This window comes from Hydra viridissima, unplaced genomic scaffold (assembly GCF_058129835.1).
Source record: "Hydra viridissima isolate aposymbiotic clone 2 unplaced genomic scaffold, HvirCarnegie_v1 scaffold_5, whole genome shotgun sequence".
NCBI classification, from domain to species: domain Eukaryota; kingdom Metazoa; phylum Cnidaria; class Hydrozoa; order Anthoathecata; family Hydridae; genus Hydra; species Hydra viridissima.
The window spans coordinates 9095664-9106240 of record NW_028324304.1 but is presented as its reverse complement, the minus strand read 5'-3'; the positions used below and the strand labels follow the sequence as shown (position 1 = coordinate 9106240).

Sequence of the window (10577 nt, the reverse complement as noted above, 5' to 3'; positions counted from 1 at the left end):
ATTAGTTTGAACTTATATAGAAAAGTTTCAAGTTTATATCTTATTATACCTTCCATTATTTTACATGCAATTGAGGTGAGTGATACCGGTCAGTAGTTTCCTGCTAAGGTCTTTTTGCCTTTTTTGTACAGAGGAGTGATATTTGCTGATCTAAATTGCACTGGCAGTTTGCTGGTTTTAAACGATTCCTTTAAAAATATACGTAAGTGGAATGGCAAAGGCTGATGCACAATTCTTTAAAATAGCTGAATGTAAATTATCAACACCACTTGATTTGTTATCTTTTAAGCTTTTTAATCTTAGATAGACATCATCATATGTAAAACTTCAATTGTCATAATGAATGTTTCAGTAGTTCTTAAATCAAAAGAAGGCAGTGGACTATCATCTTCTTTCACAAATGCAGCTTGAAAATTTTTGTTTAAGATATCAGCAATATCTTTTTTGGATTTTGAGTAGTTTTACCATTTGCTCCCTTTTATGCTTTTATAGTATCTTTGACTGCTAGTTGATTGTTCATGTAGCTGTAAAGAAGCTTTGTATTCTTGGTGGCTCTTTTTACCAGATTAAGCTCAAAGTTTTGTTTCACTTTCTTAATCTCATCTGCGACATTTTTGCAAATCAATTTGTATTTAAATTTCAAAACAGGGTCGTTCCATTTACATGAGGAGTTTTTATATCTTAAATTTTGTTTGCTTCTAATAAGAAACTTAAATTTAGCATTAACCCATGCTGGTCTAATTTTTAAAGAGTTTAATGTCTTTTTAATTGGAGTGAAATGGTTACATGCCACCTCAGTATAAAAAATCAGTTCATCAAACATTTCTTGTACATTTTTGTTACTGAAGCATTGTATCAAGTCAATATTTAAAATTAGGTCAGATATTCGTTGGAATTAGCAAACATTAATCTTTGCTTACTTTTATTGTCACGGACTGCTTTATCAGACAAGATGAAACTGAAACATATTAGATGGCCCCTAGTTATGTTTCCCAAAACAAATTTTGAATCTATTTCGTTAACACTTGCTGATTTAGTTGTAAAGATTAAATCTAAGGTATTCCCAAGTTCTTCATCTGACAGCTTGAAAGTTGGTATGTTAATATGCTGATAAAGAAAATTATCATTTAAAATATCTGTAAATTTATATTCAATTCCATTCTCATTTGAAATTGCATCAACACAGCCATTTGACCAGTTGATTGATGGGAAATTGAAGTCGCCCATGATAAGTAAGTCTTTGAACTTATTTTTGTCTATATATTTGTGTGCTAGGCCAAAAACCACATCAAACTCTGCCATATCCAAAAAATCATTTGGCCTGTAGATACATCCAAGTAAATACTTGTCATTATCAAAATAAACAACTGCCCATACTTGTTCTAGTTTACAGGGATTTAGAACGGCATCATTTAGTTCATAGGAGTCTAATGAGTTGTGTATATATAAACAAACACCACCGCCTTTTCGTCCTTCTGATCTGTCTTTTCTATACAGATGGTAACCTTCAATGTTATCAACTGAATCACTTTTAAACCATGTCTCAGTCACAGAAATTACATTTGGTTTGTATTGTTCAATTACCACTTTGAACTCATTTAGCTTATTATCAAGAGATGTAGCATTTAAGTATAAACATGACAGCCTTTTAATTTCATTGCAGTCTGACACTGAGTTATGTATAAAATTATTGATCTGGTTTCTTTTTGAATTTAATGATCTTATTGCCACGGATGCCATACCAAAAGGGGTCATTGTCTGGTCTTGCTTGATTCATTTTATTTCTTTCAGTTCTGAGGTTAAAGTCTTGGAGTCTCTGAGCCTCAGTCAAATCTGGACAAATATAAATATCTTTATGTGCGACATTATTTCTCAATTTTTTAGCTGATGCTAATATTGTGTTGCGAAGAATATCCTCAGCTAATTCAACAAGAATTGGGCCTGGTTTATTAGTTTTAGATCTCAGTCGTCTAACAAATTTTGGTTTTACATTCTCTTGATTTATGATCTTAAAAATTTCATTTGACTCGTCTTCTTTTGATTTCATTTCTATGCTTTCTTTATTTGATATAGCTACTCCATAAATGATGACATTTTTTGCTCTTCTTTTTCTTTCATCTAACTCATTAATAGCTACATTTATTACCATCAGCTGCTCTGTAGGCTTCTTTTTTTGTTTACCCTGTTTGACAATAAGCGACCAGTCACTGATAGACTTGCTAGACTCAGCTGCTTTACTTATTTCTGTCTTCAGATTTTTAATGTTTTCATCATTTTCAGTTTTAGTTGTTTCTAGTTTTATCACACGTTCAAAGAGTTCCAAAAAAGCGTTAGAAAGCTAACTGCACCAATTATGAATATCTTTAATTATTTGAGAGTGTGAACCAGCACCCAATTTTGGCCAATTGTCCTGTTTAAGAAAATCTAAATTCATTCCTTAACTGATATTGTCTACTCTCTCGATTGGAGGGCTACCACCCTGAATAACAGTGGATGACCTCTTGTTGTGAACTATTTATTCTAGTTTTATTTTATCTTAATACACAGTGACTAAAATATAGTATGTGTTTTTTCCGTTATTGTTATTATTTTTATTCCATTGTTGTTATTATTTTTATTATTATTATTATAATTATCATTATTATTATTACTATAACTATTATTATTATCATTATTATTATTATTTTTTATTTTATTTTTATTATTATTATTATTATTATTATTATTATTATTATTATTATTATTATTATTATTATTATTATTATTATTATTATTATGATTGTTATATTTATTATTATTATTACTATTTTTATTGCTATTATCATTTATATTATTATTATTATTATTACTATTATTATTATTATTATTATTGTAATTATTATTATTATGATTATTATTATTATTATTATTATTATTATTATTATTATTATTATTATTATTATTATTATTATGATTGTTATATTTATTATTATTTTTACTATTTTTATTGCTATTATTATTTATATTATTATTATTATTATTATTACTATTATTATTATTATTATTATTGTAATTATTATTATTATTATTATTATTATTATTATTATTATTATTATTATTATTACTATTATTATTATTATTATTATTATTATTATTATTATTATTATTATTATTATTATTATTATTATTATTGTAATTATTATTATTATTATTATTATTATTATTATTATTATTATTATTATTATTATTATTATTATTATTATTATTATTATTATTATTATTATTATTATGATTGTTATATTTATTATTATTATTACTATTTTTATTGCTATTATTATTTATATTATTATTATTATTATTACTTGTTTTTTTTTTAATTCTTTTTGTTTTTTGGTTTGGTTATTTCTTTTATTTTTGTTTTTGTTCTTTTCATTATTGTTACATTCATTCTTGTTGTCATTTTTTTGGTTACTAATTTTTTCTTCACCCTTTTTTTTTATAATTATTTTCATTTTATAGGATATATATATATATTTTTTTTCGCATGATATTTATTATTTTGGTTATTTTTATTTAGATTGTTATTCTTTTTAATACTGTTAATGTTATTGTTTTCCTTTTTGTTTTATCAATATGATATGTTTTATTGAAGTTCAATTATTGAAATATATCTGAAATACTTATTATAAAAGGAGTGAATTAACTTACATTGTAGCTTTCAAATGTTTTCTATTAAGTTTTAAGTTTTAAATAGTTTTGTTGCTCTTGAATGCATTTTTACTATTCCATGTCATTAAATGCTTACTTCCATAGATAAGTTTCAAAAAAGCCGCTAATGTGTTTTAGGCAGTTTAAGTTAAGCTTTTATAATTTTTTTTATAATAGCTGTTAAGATTTCAGTTACTTTTAAAACTTATCTAAACTTGCTTTTTTTTTTTTTAGGGAACTTAAAGAATTCCCTTGACTTTGGCTTTTATAAGAAAAGAAATATAATCCGAGGTTTGAAAACATTCAGCAAACATTACAAAAGAACAGTAGAAGCTGATTAAGATTTTAGTTGACGGGAAGAGTGGGCGTCAAAAAGTAAGAAATGTTAAAGTTTATTACTTTTATATGAATTACTTTGGATTTCACCAGCAAAACAAAATTGTGAGGATATTATTAGACAGGGTTGCTAAAAAAGTTTTTTTAGCATATAATATTGGAGATGTTTCTTTAACAACACAAATAAACAGCACCATTTCAAACAGTAACATAAAGATAATGATCTAGACAGTTTAATGTATGAATTCATAAAAAAATTAATTGATTGACTCCTAACACTATAAAGTGCAAATGTTAACGCTTGCAACAAAATCTCAGACGCATAAAAAGATATCAAATTACTTTGAACTGTCTGATTATCTTTTTCTAACGTTAAAAAAGATAAACATGAGCAGGGGATTTTATCATTACCAGGAAAAAATCTTGAAAACTCTATTTCCCCAGAAACAGTCAAATTAGTGATAATTTTTTATCAAAGAGATGGGTTTCTAAGAAGGATGCTAGGGAAAAAAAAACTTAGTATTAAAATATTCACACATTCAAAAAATGTTATTACTACTCAATCTTAAAGAATTACATGTTGCACATTTACAAAACACATCTAAAAAAGACAATCCTAATGTCAATGTCAGTTTGTCCAAACTTTTCAATCTGAAACCCAAGTGGTGCATTTCAGCTAATGCATCAGTTAGTCTCAATATAAGTGCATACATAAATCAGCAAAATGCAAAACTTCTCATGAATGCAATTATTTGAAATAAAAGTTGTAAGGATTCTATTCCTGTAATTGTTTGTTCTGTTAGAAATGCTGTATGCTGCACCAATATGACCAATGTCCAGGTATTCAAGAAGATGTTTAGTACAAGAGTCTATAGGCAATTAGCTAAGAAAAATTATTCAAAGTATTCAAGCAATAGCAGACCACTGACTATACAACACTAGTGTTGCAAATACTGCCACTCAATAAATTTAATGACTTCTTTCAAAGTAGCATTGAAACCCTTACCACAAAATCATATATTACAAAAACACAAAGTAAATACTTAAAAATTTTTATTATTGTTGTTACAATTATTATTATTATTATTACTATAATTGTTATTATTATTATTATTATTATTATTATTATTATTATTATTATTATTATTATTATTATTATTATTATTATTATTATTATTATTATTACTATTATTATTATAATTATTATTATAATTATAATTATTATTATTATTATTAACCCATTATCTGTAATTTTTTTACAAAATTTCATATAATTGCTGTGAAAACCATTTCTAGCCTAGTATTGTCATTTATGCCATAAGCATAATTATCTTTTTTTCAAAATTCTTTTATGCTCCCTTAACAATGACAATACATAACAATGTAGTTGAAAGCAATTATATAATAATTCATTTCATCTTTTTTTAAATGAATAAGAGAAAACCCTTCACTATTTTTGATCTCTGACTCATGTAATGTGGCAATAATATCACTAACTGAATACCAATATATACCTGTGACTGTTGGATACTTGAAATATTTGCCTGCTTTTTGTAAACAGCTAACCCAAACCGTCTAACCTTTAAGATCAGTTACCTTTCCAGGAAAGAATTCACCAAAATAATTCACTAATACCAAATAATTAATATTGATATCAGTATTCATTGATTTTTGTGTATTAACGCAAGTATCTTCCAGCATGTGAAAAGAGTCAAATTTACTGCTCATTGATGTTATATAGGCTTTTAAACAGCATAATTATGGTGAGAAATAATGACATGAGGGAGATCCTTTGATAGCAGGAACATTCTCAAATCGTTGAGCAAGCACTTCATGTGTAATGTTTCGGTTTCAGAAATGTAGAAAAATCTGAAAAAAGGTTAACAAATCAAAATTCCTTTTCCAAATTTGTATTTAGTAAGGTCTTGTTTTAAGGAATCCTATTTTATTTTTTTATTACTAAACATAATAGCTTATTTTCATTATTTTTGGGTAAAAGTCTATTATGATATGGATATTTGACATCAATTATTTGAAAAATTATTATAACCCAAATGTACATACACTCTGACAATTGCATAATATATACCTGGTGTTTTTAAATTTTTCTTTAGCAACTAAAAACAAATTCCTCTGAGTCAAAACGTGATTGCCAATTGGCTTTTGAAGGGACAGGCTATGAATAACTCTTTTCATTGTTCCACTTTATCCATCACATGCACATTTTCCATGAGCAGTCCCGAAAAAATGCAAATCTGCTTTTAGTCTTAATCTTTTTCATGAAAACAAAGGTTTTTCAAATTAAACCAAAAATACAATAAGAAAAAAACCTATTTAGTTAATGATTATCAATTTTGTATCCAACTTCAAAAACATTATTTCAAGGGCTGAAAACAGTTTATTAAAAATGATTTTTTTGTTAATCAAAATTTTTTAAAAATATTGTGATGTAAAACTTTAACCTATTTTTTTACTTGCACAATCATTGAAGTAATTGATCTTCTGAACTTGTTGATAAACCTCTTTCAGAATTGCTATGAATTTGGAATGTAACTGAAAACTGCCTCAGCATTGTGAATTAGATTGTCAGATATAACACAATAACACTTGCTTTCTAGTGATTGGTTTCCATTTGCAGATCGCACATATATGACAAGTGGATTGAGAGTTGCTAGATTTTTGGAAAAATAGGATGACTGAACTTCATTTTGCGTAATAAAAAATTTTCAGCAAAATCCATTCATTTGGCTTCATGTTTTCTTTGAGCAACTTTAAAAAGCATGTCTGGGATTTGCTGACATAATGATGTTTTGTGAGGTTATATAGCTTGCCTGTTAACTCATCTAAAAATTCATCAGGACTTTTAACTATAGTTTCTAAGGAGCATATATCAGTCTTTAACCATTGTTTATAAGCTATTTCATTTACTAAATCCCCTAACAGTTTATTTAACTTTTTTTCAACTCTCTCATTTCCAGGACACTTCTCACACTCGTTAAACATACATGGTTTATTTCCTATTGAACATACAGCTAAGGTCATCAGATCCTTTGACTTTAACTCACTTTTTAATGATTTAACCATAAGATTTGAATTTTGATGGTCAATACAAACACAGACTGTGTGCGTGCCAGATTTTCCCGCAACAATATAATGATGTGGCATAAAAAGAGCAAATGATGTCAGTCCCACCTTTACTATGCCATTGGATTTTGATTCTTCTTACCATTTCTGGTAAAGTTCTGAAAGATTGCATCGTATGAGTCGCTTCTGAATGTGCTGTCTTCCATCAATTGTCTTTATGGTAATATAATCTTTTACTCCTGCCAATAACCTTCTGTTACAATCATCCGCATAAACGTTGACAATTCTGATTTACAACTTCAGTAGTCAATTTTTTAGAATATCTTATATCTGTTGATCTCTCACCAAGGATTCCTTTAACATCCCGCAAAGGTCTAGCTTGCTTCACCATAAATTGTGTTGTTTTAATTTCATTTATTATCACTTGAGTAGTAGCATACTCATGCTGGATGATCTTTTAAAAGGTGACACAACAAATTTCATAAGACAAGGATTTATAGTATCAATTTGTATGACAGAGTCATCAGGTGATATGTAATCTGGGTCACGTCTCTTGTCAACTTCTTAAGCACTCTTGAATTTTCATACACAACCAAAACATATTTTTTTCCCAGGAATTAAATTAGAGTTCAGTTGATTATGCTCTAGAGTGACAGTTGTCAGGTTCCTTTAATCTTTGAATGAATGGAGAAAGGGTCACAGCAGGATTTATGGTATGTTGAATAGTAATTGATAAATTGTAATCTATGGTGAGTGCCAAGTTTATACAGATGAATATTTTTTTATTCCAGTTCTTAAGCTCAGCAGGTATTTATCTTCATTTAATATTTCTGAAATTTCAGACTCACTGCATATGTATTTTCATGACAATATAACACTTTAGTTAAATATTAATAGAATAAGTATTCATGTTTATGAAATAGATATATATATATATATATATATATATATATATATATATATATATATATATATATATGTATGTATGTATGTATGTATGTATGTATGTATGTATGTATGTATGTATGTATGTATGTATGTATGTATGTATGTATGTATGTATGTATGTATGTATGTATGTATATATATATATATATATATATATATATATATATATATATATATAAAATGGAAACCAACTACAATAACAAAGTTTATCGAACAGAAAAATATCACGGTAATTTATTTTGAGTTACAAATGCTTACATATTTACATTTGAAAAAGGGTATATTATATAGAACCATTGCATTTTTAAATAAATAGTTAAAATTAAATAATAAAATTGAAACTCATTTATACTTGGTAAAAAAAATTATTTTAACAAAACATAAAATCAATATTATAATGGGTTGATTAGTCTTGTTCTACTTCATCTTGGCAGTAATGCATGAATCCACTATCCTACTTTTGCATTGAATTATTTGCAATTCAATCAAATATGAAAAAATCAACATAATAAAGATTAAAACGCGATTTTATCATTAACTAAATTTTTTTTTTTGAGTATCACAATTGAACAATAATGCAGGGCTCTATATAGTTACTACCCCTTTAGCTGTGCTCCTATCAAATGTAAAGCCCAGATCAGGAAGAAAGTAACCAACCATATATATTTTTTTTTTTAAGAAATGACTTACGATAGGTTACATCCCTCACAAATGCCCCTCAATTTGGTTTATCTCCTTCTTCTAATTCGGTCTATCCTCCATCTCTCTCCCATCCCCCAAAAGAATATCAATAGGTTTCAATTGTTTAAATTCTATTGATGCAAGATCCTAAAACTTTGTGTGAGTATGAATGACACCTCTGGACTTTCAATTACTCTCTGCTTTACATCCTGAGGCTCTGTAACCTAATTATGTAACAAAGCAGTTAGGCATATAGCAGAGTTTGTAATATATTTTGGCTTATTTTGGCACAAGTCTTTATTTGGGCCCTACAAATTGTATTACATCACTTGAGGTTTCTTCTGGTAAGCATGCTTTTGATTAAACTTATTTGCTGTTGTTATGTTTATCAAACCTGTGATATTCTACTCTTTATAGTTTATGCAATTATTCAAAAACTGTTTTTATATTCTTGTATTATTTATCATTTTTATAATTAGCAAACTTCTTATTTCCATTTTTATTATATATTTTTATATACATATATGTTCTTAATTTTTAAATAGTTTTACATTTTTTACATAATTTTACATTTGCTTTTGTTAGTTATAGTATTTTACTAGTACTATTGTTATTCCCATTATTCATGTCATTACGAATTTTTGCTACTATTGTCATGCTTTATTTATTATTTTAGCTGCTGTTAGTATTGCTTTCAATTAATTCTTGATACCTGCTCCTGCTGTTCTTATCAAAACTATTATTATTGCTTGCTATTATTATTGTACCACAGTCATTTTGTAGATGATTTTTTATGGGTTATGTTAGTTATGGAAAAATAGTTGGAGCATGAAAGGGTTAATCTGTATCCAGGATTTTTAAAACTAGTTGTTTGACACACTGCAATAACTGCAATAGCACACATGCTTCTAAGCCTTGTGAAATCCATACAGAGTATGTTGTTTACTTCATGGTGTGCCAGACTTAAGTCTTATATTTGTTACATTCTGATCCAAACTTTAATCAGATCATGTATTTAAATTGCAGCTAAATTGGAAAAGGTGCTCTTTAGGTTCATCTTCGATTAACAACTCATTAATTTGGTTTGCATTGGAAAAATGAAAACAATTTTACCTTTTTTAAAGAGGGTTTTAGGAAATGCGAGCTGTCAAACTTTTTACTAAATGATTTTTCTAACTCTTTAAATGGAAATTTACCATCTGACCTTGCTAGCCAGTCACCGTCATTGACTGAACTTAATAGATGCATTAGATTTCAGGCATTTTAAACTCTAAGACTGAATTTATCAAAATAAAATTAGCAACATGCAGGCAATAGTAGCTTTCCCATAATCTCCAAATGCTAAGGAAACTTGTAGATGTTAACTACTAGTGAACTTTAATGAAGCAGAAACTTAAAGAAGTGGGCAAGAAAGAAAAGAATGAAGTTGAAATAGATGCAATTGAAAGTTCTACCTTTAAAAACTCCACTTAAAATGAATTTGTTTTGACTAAAGCAGTTTGTTAAAATACAATTAGTCACTAATAAATATTTTTCTATTTAATTTAGATAAGCAATTGAAGGGTGCCAATCTTCAAACAAATATGGTAAATTGAAGGTTGCCAATCTTCGAACAAATATGGTAAATTCATGGATGTTGTATATTTAACAACTTATCAAGTAGGACATTAGTCCTACTAAGAAATAGGTTTATTTTAATACTCTTGGGTGCTTAATACAGGAGACAGGTTGCTTATTTTTTTTTTAGATTTTTTCCTATCCCTTCGCACCTTAGTAAAACCCCCAAGTTTATTAACTTTCGCAAAAGGTTACTAAGCAACGAGAACCAAGGAGAGAATAAA

The 10577-nt window shown here is 27.2% G+C and overlaps 2 protein-coding genes, 1 long non-coding RNA gene and 2 pseudogenes across 5 annotated transcripts in view; 2 read left to right on the top strand and 3 right to left on the bottom strand.

Annotated features, from left to right (window-relative positions):
- LOC149888489 (uncharacterized) overlaps positions 1-2578 on the bottom strand; it is a 242973-nt gene extending 240395 nt beyond the window's left edge. For all 3 annotated transcript variants that reach the window (XM_090088137.1, XM_090088141.1, XM_090088138.1), the window contains exon 1: positions 2538-2578. The gene's annotated coding sequence lies outside the window, so the exon portion shown is untranslated. The remainder of the gene's footprint in view (positions 1-2537) is intronic.
- The window catches only part of LOC149888487 (uncharacterized), a 20589-nt gene extending 12851 nt beyond the window's left edge, over positions 1-7738 (top strand). Inside the window, exons 5-6 of the long non-coding RNA XR_016452693.1 lie at positions 3922-4062; positions 7722-7738. This is a non-coding gene — a long non-coding RNA (uncharacterized LOC149888487). The remainder of the gene's footprint in view (positions 1-3921; positions 4063-7721) is intronic.
- The window catches only part of LOC149888481 (zinc finger BED domain-containing protein 4-like), an 87191-nt gene that overhangs the window by 29779 nt on the left and 46835 nt on the right, over positions 1-10577 (top strand). The window lies entirely within an intron of this gene.
- Positions 5599-7548, bottom strand: LOC149888488 (uncharacterized; annotated as a pseudogene).
- On the bottom strand, positions 7549-8017 carry LOC149888486 (ARL14 effector protein-like; annotated as a pseudogene).